Raw genomic sequence first — 10,445 nt, 5'->3', positions numbered from 1 at the left:
ACTCAGGTTTAGAAACAGGAGCTTGTCATTAGCACCAACGTCATTGACGTAATTATGTGACAATACTATGTATTAAGACATTTTATATGGTATGGAAACTTAATTGTGAATTTTTAAAAGTATTTTAATTTTCAGTGCCACGTATATTTTATGCTTGTATATTCATGGGAATTATGTTTTATTTTGTCAGATGTTTGGATGATGGGCTATACCCAAAACTTGTCAGCAGATATAATTTTTAACACCAAGTGATTTGTTGATTTTAGCAATCTAATTAATCTTCTCAAAGTTCAAAGATTATTTATTTTTGCCCTTTCAGCTTTCAAGCTTGGCATATTTTTAGTTTTCCCACAAATTGCTTCAACTAAGCAGGTATGTCTTTTGGAAAAATATGCTGTAAAACATGTCTGGTGGATAGTCTGGAAATTACAGGGATTTGACAGGGGACTGGGTATACTGAATGTTTCTGGAAATTGTTTATGCAAGTAATCTCCTACCAGAAACATTCAGATTGTCTGTGTTTGCTGAGACCATGCTAGAGGCAACACATTACACTCACTGTGTTGTTATCACCTCATTTTACTGAGCGACATCTGATGGGCTGCAAGTACACACAGAGTTGGATAAGGACTTGCAGTAGTGTACTTGCCATCTGCGGTCTGTGGATATCCACAAAAACTATCCAGACATACGTAAGTGATTACTTGTCAATTTAACTTGCCTCTCCCTCCATACTACATTCCACATATCAATTTTGCCTACAGTGATGAGCTAGCTGTACTGCGTGGTCCTATAGCGAACTTTTACTCTTTCATGTATCTGAAGACGAATATCGCACTTACTCGCATCGTCGTGACATAGCAGAATGGATGGTATTTTGGAAGGTGTACTTGAGCGAAATAAGCTACACAGATACTTAGATTTTTAGCATTTTATTTTGATGAAGAAATGCAGCAAGAAACATTTAAATAGTGCAGTGAAATTTACATAGAGTGAGAGGCAGCAACACGGTTGTCACACCTGTAACAAAAGAAATAATTCGTTAGAGGAAAGTGAATACTTCCAGAAAGGAAAACATATACATGGTTACACAGCTCACAAACAAATCATTTGTCCAAACGTCGACACTCTAAAACTCATCGTAAAGCAACAATAGAAATCTGCTACCTCAGATTTTGAGCCAAGGGCATTTCAGAAAATATAACAATGAAGTGCTGAGGTTAGCCGCAGAGAAGTCCAGGAAACGTCGTAAAGAGATATCTCTTCCCATATTCGCAGCTGTGAATCTAACTGCACTTTTTCAGGATCAACAAATGAAACAATGCACATTCTAATATTGGCCATTCTTTACTTTTATTTAGTGAAAATAACGGATAATTTTCTAAACTTCGAGCATCTCTCTTATCTTACTCTCATAATTCATACGTGAAATAGACTATGGTGACAGTATAATAGTCGCACATTCTTCTTCGAATCCGAAGACTTTAAATTTACTGAGCAGAGTTTCGCACAAACTACGTCGTCTTTCTTTCAAGGATTCCCTTCTAATTTCCTACAGGATTTCTGTTACACCTCCGTGTGGACTATAACGATCTATTACAACACAGCAGAGCATCTGCGGGGTGGCGCAGTAGTTAGCACACTGGACTCGCATTCGGGAGGACGACGGTTCAAACCCGTCTCCGGCCATCCTGATTTAGGTTTTCCGTGATTTCCCTAAATCGTTTCAGGCAAATGTCGGTATGGTTCCTTTGTTTGGGAACAATTTGTAGCGAATACATTCGAGAGTCCACATCTTTAAGCAAGCAGCTGTCGCGTGTATGCAAAGCTGAACATATTTCTCTGGAAAAACGTTTGAAAGGAGGCCATGGAGAGGTTAAACGAGCAAGGCTACCGTTTGTAACAAAGGTTTGTACCTAATCTCAAGAATATCTGTGGAGAGATTAGAAAAGCGATGGTAGAAGCATAGATTAATATGAAACTTTTGTAGTTCAGAAAGAGTTCCTGTGCTTTGAATCTCTTCTTTTTGGACTACAAACGTGTAAGTTCTACATCTCACACGTGTGCAGCGAATTCCAGAAAACAAGCAGAAATATGGTAAAATATTTAGGTACGCCAGGTACTCTGTGACTCGATAGAACATAATCCTTGCAGTGAATTAACTGATGTCTACAAAAGAGTCAGCTGGTAGTCTGTGTATATCTTATGCATCGTGTCAGAACATATCAAGGCGTTCTTGCAACAAACCTTTCGATATGTTATTTTCAGTGTTAGTATTCATTATTTATCATCACTTCTAGGACGAGAAAACAAGTTGTGCGAACGATGGCGGTCATATCAAGACAAATTTCATTATGTACATCATGTCAATGTCGCATAGCAAAAAAATTTAAGAAAAAGTTACTACACCACTGAAGAAAACTGTAGATGAGGTGTGTTTGAATAACTTGGATAATCTATTCGGTATTTACTCTAATATTAGAACTAGCAACTGCAAACGTTTGCTTTTGCGTTGGTGCTCACCATGTTGGACTTAAGGAAACAGTCATTCACTTGGAGGTGGCAGAGCCCTTGGTGCCAGACGCGCAGTTTGTACAGGTGCAGGAGGGACCGCAGTTGCAGCTGGAGCCCTGGCAAGCTGGAAAACAAAACAGACCACTTCAGAAAACACAGGGACAACACTGACAACCTCGGCGAATTTTACGTGTGTTTTCCGAACTTTGATATTCACAGGGAACAGGAGATTCAAGAAATTTAGATGTTACTGAAGTTAACATGAAATTTAGTGAAATGAAGACATTTGCGCTAAATGACTGGTTGTTAAGCCTAGATCAGTTAGAATATACTGTGTGTAACCACTGGAAAGCTCAAGCCCTGGAAATCTCTGAGGCAACCATCCTAACATCAAAAGTTGCTGAATGTGTTAGATTTGAATATTGACTGGTCACCAACCCAACCAGCATTAACATCGATTAATTATAGTACCAAAAGGGATGTCACGTCATTACTGCAGTCGTCCTCAGCCATATTTTAGAACAAGCACCCGATTTGATTCGCAGTAACCATAACGATCTGTTTCAAACGTAATTTCATGAATATTGCCGCCAAGCCATGACTAATAAGTGCCTGCAACACACTCAAGATCACAGACAAACCGATAAATCAAATGAATAATTTCTCATGCACTGCCTAAGGTCATGGTTTCTCGTGCTATGAACATATTACAGCTGATGTAAGAGGTTAACAGTCTAAACGTTACTCCACAAAAGGAGTGGTGTGCTAGATGCAGCTTGCTTGGCATATCCTACACACCTTGAAGAAGTGGTATTGTAACGTCAAGTCACACATCTACAAAGTGACAGCTCTTTCTATGAAAAAAAAATTAGTCTTGTGCACTTATTATCAATGCATAAAGATGCCAGTTTACTGATTTACAAATGAAGTGCGTTATACGGTTTTCGCGACTTTTATGAATTAGCTATAAGCATAAAATTATTTCGTCCATATAGGACAGCCTCATGATGATTGCGACTACCAATTAAAATAAATAAAACAATTATCATTTATTGTTCAGTCTCAGTTGCACATTTTTTAAAAATTAAATTACATGAAACTTCCTGGCAGATTAAAACTGTGTGCCCGACCGAGACTCGAACTCGGGACCTTTGCCTTTCGCGGGCAAGTGCTCTACCATCTGAGCTACCGAAGAACGACTCACGCCCGGTACTCACAGCTTTACTTCTGCCAGTATCTCGTCTCCTACCTCCGCTGCAGAGTGAAAATCTCATTCTGGAAACCTCCCCCAGGCTGTGGCTAAGCCATGTCTCCGCAATATCCTTTCTTTCAGGAGTGCTAGTTCTGCAAGGTTCGCAGGAGAGCTTCTGTGAAGTTTGGAAGGTAGGAGACGAGATACTGGCAGAAGTAAAGCTGTGAGTACCGGGCGTGAGTCGTGCTTCGGTAGCTCAGATGGTAGAGCACTTGCCCGCGAAAGGCAAAGGTCCCGAGTTCGAGTCTCGGTCGGGCACACAGTTTTAATCTGCCAGGAAGTTTCATATCAGCGCACACTCCGCTGCAGAGTGAAAAATCTCATTAAATTACATGTTTAGAACAATCTGGATCATCTTCAGACGTAAATAGTTGCTGCTTGTCTATTCAGAAACTCGTATCAGTGTACTCTGATATGAGTTTTTGAATAGACAAGAAGGTTGCTGATGCAACTACTTAGATCTGAAGATGATGCAGTGATCGAAACATATCATTTCACTTAAAACAATAAAAGGATTTTCAACTGAGACTGAACAATAAATCAGAAGTACTTTAAATACAAATACTGTTGCCGGTGCTCTTAAGACAAATATGTCAGCTACTGTGATAAATAAAACAGTTTTCTGTGTCTGTAACCTAGTAATCACCAGATGCAGCGGTAATAAATGTGACTATTGCTACACTCTGTTGCAGGTAATAAAAATTTCAGTCTTTGACTTATTGTTAAAGTGCTAGGAAACAGTAGTTCATTTATCAACATTGTTCAGAAAACATTTTTATTGCCCACACTGGAATAAATAGGAACTTTGGGTGTGTATAGCGTAGGGCAGCACAAATAGTGACAGCCTTTTTCCATTAGTGGGACATCGCATATTGATTTGCTGAAAATATTGGAAATGTCAGACATAAATGTGAAAGTGGCTAGCACCTCTCGAAAAGGAGTTCAGACGTAGATGTAGGTGTCTGAATGTTAGAACCCAAAATTTATTTGACGTCAGATACCATCTCGAGGAAAATAACGCAAGGCTGGCTGCTCAAAATTTGATGTTAGACATTCTAAAAAGCTAGGAAACTGTCATCATCTGATGGCGTCAGACATTGCTGCGGTAGAACTAGGGGTAGCTAAATTTGCGCCCAGCTTGTCCAGTGAAGACGATTTCTCCCCTCACTTTGACTTAGCCTAAACGCTAGGAATAAACAAGTGCTCTATGCAATTAAGCATTCGTGACTGTTGTTTACATTAGTCATACCTATTCATTGATATCAGATATAAACTGCACTTCCTCATTACACTGTATTATTCAGAAAAGAAAAGCTAACTTACTTGCTCCGGTTCCGCAGCAAGGGTCAGGCATGTTGACTGGCTGTAGTGAGCGGCTCGAAGTTTCAATGAGAGATAGTGGCGTCTGATGACGACTGAATGCCTACCGCCGGCCCGCCACGGCATATATAGAGGGCGTCGTGAGCTTGGTGCCGTGCGCAGCGAACTGCACTCGCGGCATGGGCCGTGAACTTCACGCGGAATCCCACGCCAAGTTACTCTAACGCTGCTATTGCCACCATCCAGTCAGCGTCACGCGTTATCAGAGTAGTGTGGTGGAGGGGAGGGGAGGAGGGGTTGCCCAGGTGACTGCTGTAGCACGGCACTCCGCGGTCGACCATGAGTCACGATTACGAGCAGAAAGCGGAAAACAGTCTCACTCTTGCAAAGCAGCCAACATTTACGGAAGCGGCGTCAGCGCCTTCAGTCACACAGGAGTGTGTACTCTAGCAATAGCTTTCAAGTGTTACTTACATCTGAAGTTAACCAGTCATCGTGAACCGTCGCGCGATTGTTTCGTGTTTGCAGAATACTAAATTAAATAGTATTTTTTCCTTTTGTTACGTTCGTCTTTGCAACCATATAAGAGACTCTCATAATTTAACAATAAGCAGACAATTATTTCGTTTTTATAGTCCTGTCTTCCTCAGTTGCGTGTAATATCACGGTATCATCCACGCAACCTGCCACTGATGATGCCTTGCAGAAAATAAAGGCGAAACGCGTATGGCACTAAAATTGTGATTTATTCAGTTGCTGTCAGACGGTCCATAAGTAAAAATTATTAATATACTGTAAAATTATTTCGTGTCTAAAGAACAGCAGCATGAGGATTGCGATCGCTAATTAAATATCATATTTGAGCTCCGAGCTCAGTTTCCGTGCAAGCAGAAAATAATAATGAAATGCTTTTTTATTCCAGTCTCTGATCACAAATGAATTCTTTAGACGATGACCGGTTTCAGTCTGTAATGACCTTCTTCAGATCTTTTTTACACCATATCCTAAAGTGATAGGCCATAATGGCATCGTCAAAACATATAAATATAATCAGCATAGCATTGTCACATAGGGCTGATTATATGTTCTGACGACGCCATTATGGCCGTATCACTTTAGGACATGGTGTAAAAAAGATCTGAAGATGGTCATTACAGACTGAAACCGGTCATCGTCTAAAGAATTCATTTGTGATCAGAGACTGGAATAAAAAAGCACTTTACAGTATTGGATCACTGTTTGTACACGCGATTATGTCGCAGTTGGTAAAATAATAAAGAACTGAGGATGGATCCCCCTTTTCCCTCTTAGACAAAATATTGTCTTGTTTTATCAACAAGACAAGTTTCACATCCGTTCTGACGTCCTCAGTAGGTTTTTCTCTTTTATTTTTCTGGAATGTATACATACAAATCATGTTTAGCGTAGGAAGTATGTTACATCAGATTTTGTTGTTACTTAAATTATATACATATGTACAGGGTGTTTCAAAAATGACCGGTATATTTGAAACGGCAATAAAAACTAAACGAGCAGCGATAGAAATACACCGTTTGTTGCAATATGCTTGGGACAACAGTACATTTTCAGGTGGACAAACTTTCGAAATTACAGCAGTTACAATTTTCAACAACAGATGGCGCTGCAAGTGATGTGAAAGATATAGAAGACAATGCAGTCTGTGGGTGCGCCATTCTGTACGTCGTCTTTCTGCTGTAAGCGTGTGCTGTTCACAACGTGCAAGTGTGTTGTAGACAACATGGGTTTATTCCTTAGAACAGAGGATTTTTCTGGTGTTGGAATTCCACCGCCTAGAACACAGTGTTGTTGCAACAAGACGAAGTTTTCAACGGAGGTTTAATGTAACCAAAGGACCGAAAAGCGATACAATAAAGGATCTGTTTGAAAAATTTCAACGGATTGGGAACGTGACGGATGAACGTGCTGGAAAGGTAGGGCGACCGCGTACGGCAACCACAGAGGGCAACGCACAGCTAGTGCAGCAGGTGATCCAACAGCGGCCTCGGGTTTCCATTCGCCGTGTTGCAGCTGCGGTCCAAATGACGCCAACGTCCACGTATCGTCTCACGCGCCAGAGTTTACACCTCTATCCACACAAAATTCAAACGCGGCAACCCCTCAGCGCCGCTACCATTGCTGCACGAGAGACATTCGCTAATGATATAGTGCACAGGATTGATGACGGCGATATGCATGTGGGCAGCATTTGGTTTACTGACGAAGCTTATTTTTACCTGGACGGCTTCGTCAATAAACAGAACTGGCGCATATGGGGAACCGAAAAGCTCCATGTTGCAGTCCCATCGTCCCTGCACCCTCAAAAAGTACTGGTCTGGGCCGCCATTTCTTCCAAAGGAATCATTGGCCCATTTTTCAGATCCGAAACGATTACTGCATCACGCTATCTGGACATTCTTCGTGAATTTGTGGCGGTACAAACTGCCTTAGACGACACTGCGAACACCTCGTGGTTTATGCAAGATGGTGCCCGGCCACATCGCACGGCCGACGTCTTTAATTTCCTGAATGAATATTTCGATGATCGTGTGATTGCTTTGGGCTATCCGAAACATACAGGAGGAGGCGTGGATTGGCCTCCCTATTCGCCAGACATGAACCCCTGTTACTTCTTTCTGTGGGGACACTTGAAAGACCAGGTGTACCGCCAGAATCCAGAAACAATTGAACAGCTGAAGCAGTACATCTCATCTGCATGTGAAGCCATTCCGCCAGACACGTTGTCAAAGGTTTCGGGTAATTTCATTCAGAGACTACGCCATATTATTGCTACGCATGGTGGATATGTGGAAAATATCGTACTATAGAGTTTCCCAGACCGCAGCGCCATCTGTTGTTGAAAATTGTAACTACTGTAATTTCGAAAGTTTGTCTGCCTGAAAATGTACTGTTGTCCCAAGCATATTGCAACAAACGGTATATTTCTATCGCTGCTCGTTTAGTTTTTATTGCCGTTTCAAATATACTGGTCATTTTTGAAACACCCTGTACTTTACCTTGTATTTTACAACCTGTGTGTTCTGAGGGTGCCAACCGAAACCAGCTACAGCTCTAAACTAGAACACCATGTCATCTGCATACATGAGGGATGCTAGAAAATTGTCTGCACTGAATTTTTGTTTATAATCCAATTTTTAAAATGTAGATCTCCCGCATCGTTCCCCTACGCTCCGTCAAGGAGTATGGGACTTCATCATCATCATCATCATCATCATCATCTTTAGGAAAAACTTGTGGCATATGCCCGTTTCTGGCCTAATCATTGTAGTATTGGCGTATCCTGAGCGACGACGACACGTTTGTTTTTGGGTGTCAAGCGTGTTTTTGCGTAGTTCAGCTGAACCTGTGGACATCGGTAAAAGTTTTGTGAATCTTAGATATGGCGAACCATTTCGTGTAGATTGTTATTCATGGATTATGTTTCGTATTTGGACACTATTTACTCACGTTTTCTCCTGTTGGTTTGTGAATATTGCGTCTTGCTATGTTTGCAAGCTACAACAACATAAGCAAGACGCAGTATTCACAAACGATGGTCCTTGGTAATAACCTTCAAGTGGAGAATTATGTGCATACAATCTTTTTGAAACAGTTCCTTGCATCTCCTCTCTGGCGACACTTTTCTTTTTAGTTTCTAGGTACTCTCAGTTTCACTATAGCCGACATACTCGAGTAGCGAGGAACATCAATTGTACTGGTATTTAAGATAATTCTCATTTTCTGTTCCGTCTCAGTGATCGAAACATGTAATCTAATAAAAAATGTGCAAAGTAGTTGCGTCCGCAACCTGTCTTGTCTGCTCAGAGCAACATATTAGGGTACTCTGATATGCTATTCTGAGTAGACGGGCTGCTGACGCAACTACTTAGATCTGAAGATGATTCTGATTGATCGAAACACGTAAACTAATTAAAAATATGCAGCTGAGACGGAACAATAAATGAGAATTACCTTAAACTCTCAATTTCGTTTTTACACGATCAACTGTCAAATTCGTGCTGCGGTCGCGACCTGTTTCTGCGTTGTTAGCAAACTTTGCCGAGCACACTGACCTTTTGCCGCAGCTGGCCAACTAAGAAACAGGTTATGGTTCAAATGGCTCTGAGCACTATGCGACTTAAGTTCTGAGGTCTTCAGTCGCCTAGAACTTAGAACTACTTAAACCTAACTAACCTAAGGACATGACACACATGCATGCCCGAGGCAGGATTCGAACATGCGACCGTAGCGGTCGCTCGGCTCCAGACTGTAGCGCCTAGAACCGCACGGCCAATCAGACCAGCCTAAGAAAACAGGTTATGTTTCATCTTTCGAGGAAGAAGTAGAACCAAATTTCTCGTCACTGTAGATGAGGCGTTTCATGTTTCATTACTTTATACAGAGATGTTCTACGTATCAGAGATATATATCAAACGTTACATCTCTGTATAATGTTCAGAAATAATGTAACACCTCCGATACACTGAAGAGCACATACAACAAATAGAAGTCCGCAGCATCTCTTTGGTTCTAGTTTACATAACCTGGCTTTCATTTAGCTTGCTTCTGTGAAAAAATATCTGAGCTACACACTAATTTCATGAATGTAACTACGTATTTATATACCTGAAGATGATGATTTGAGCCACCAAAACGCGTAATAGTATATTACACAAGTGAATAACACAGAAAACTATTTTAGTTATATTTCACCATAAGCATTTCGATTCATTTATTTTTGATCTTAAACAATGTTCATGACTCAAATTGATAAGTACTATGGATGCGTGGAAACTTATTTGGAAGCAGTTCCTTGCACCACATTTTTGGCGGCTAGTTTGCTAATTATAAGTATTTGCACTTCTATTTTTCAGTATTTAATTGTCACTTTTGTGCTGCACCAGGAAGCTGCTTCTGGTTGGTAGTACATTTTACCATATTTGTGTCGAATGTACAAGCCCTTTCAATGTTAATAATTTCACATGTCACTGGTTGCTACATGAGCGTCTATTTTCTGATACGTTGCAAACTATTAATGTAGCTAAATGTCACAGCGAGCCTTTTTGATTTGCTTGGTCTGTGTATCGGTGATAGAATGTACGTGCATTTCCTATTTGTTCGCCTGAGGTCTGTAGATATTCTGTGTGTGTGTATGTGTGTGTGTGTGTGTGTGTGTGTGTGTGCGTGTGTGTGTGCAAGTGGAGACCGAAGAGTTGGAGCATTTAATTGAGTACATATTCATATTCGATCCTAAGATTATTCATGTGTGTATGTGACTTAGCCTGAAAGTTTATGACCGCGGTGTTTTTGGAAAATACAACGTGGCATCGTATTCTGGATC

The 10,445-nt window shown here is 40.8% G+C and overlaps 1 long non-coding RNA gene across 1 annotated transcript; it reads right to left on the bottom strand.

The window, feature by feature from the left end:
* Positions 1–916: 916 nt before the first annotated feature.
* Positions 917–5,246, bottom strand: LOC126094736 (uncharacterized). Its single transcript, XR_007521867.1, has 3 exons — positions 5,090–5,246; positions 2,524–2,638; positions 917–1,020 (listed from the first exon to the last, which is right to left on the bottom strand). It is a non-coding gene; the product is annotated as an uncharacterized LOC126094736 (long non-coding RNA).
* Between the last annotated feature and the right edge of the window lie 5,199 nt (positions 5,247–10,445).

Source organism: Schistocerca cancellata, chromosome 8 (genome assembly GCF_023864275.1).
Source record: "Schistocerca cancellata isolate TAMUIC-IGC-003103 chromosome 8, iqSchCanc2.1, whole genome shotgun sequence".
Classification (NCBI taxonomy): Eukaryota; Metazoa; Arthropoda; class Insecta; order Orthoptera; family Acrididae; genus Schistocerca; species Schistocerca cancellata.
The sequence above is the reverse complement of the archived record's forward strand: the minus strand, read 5'-3'. Positions and strand labels throughout refer to the sequence as shown.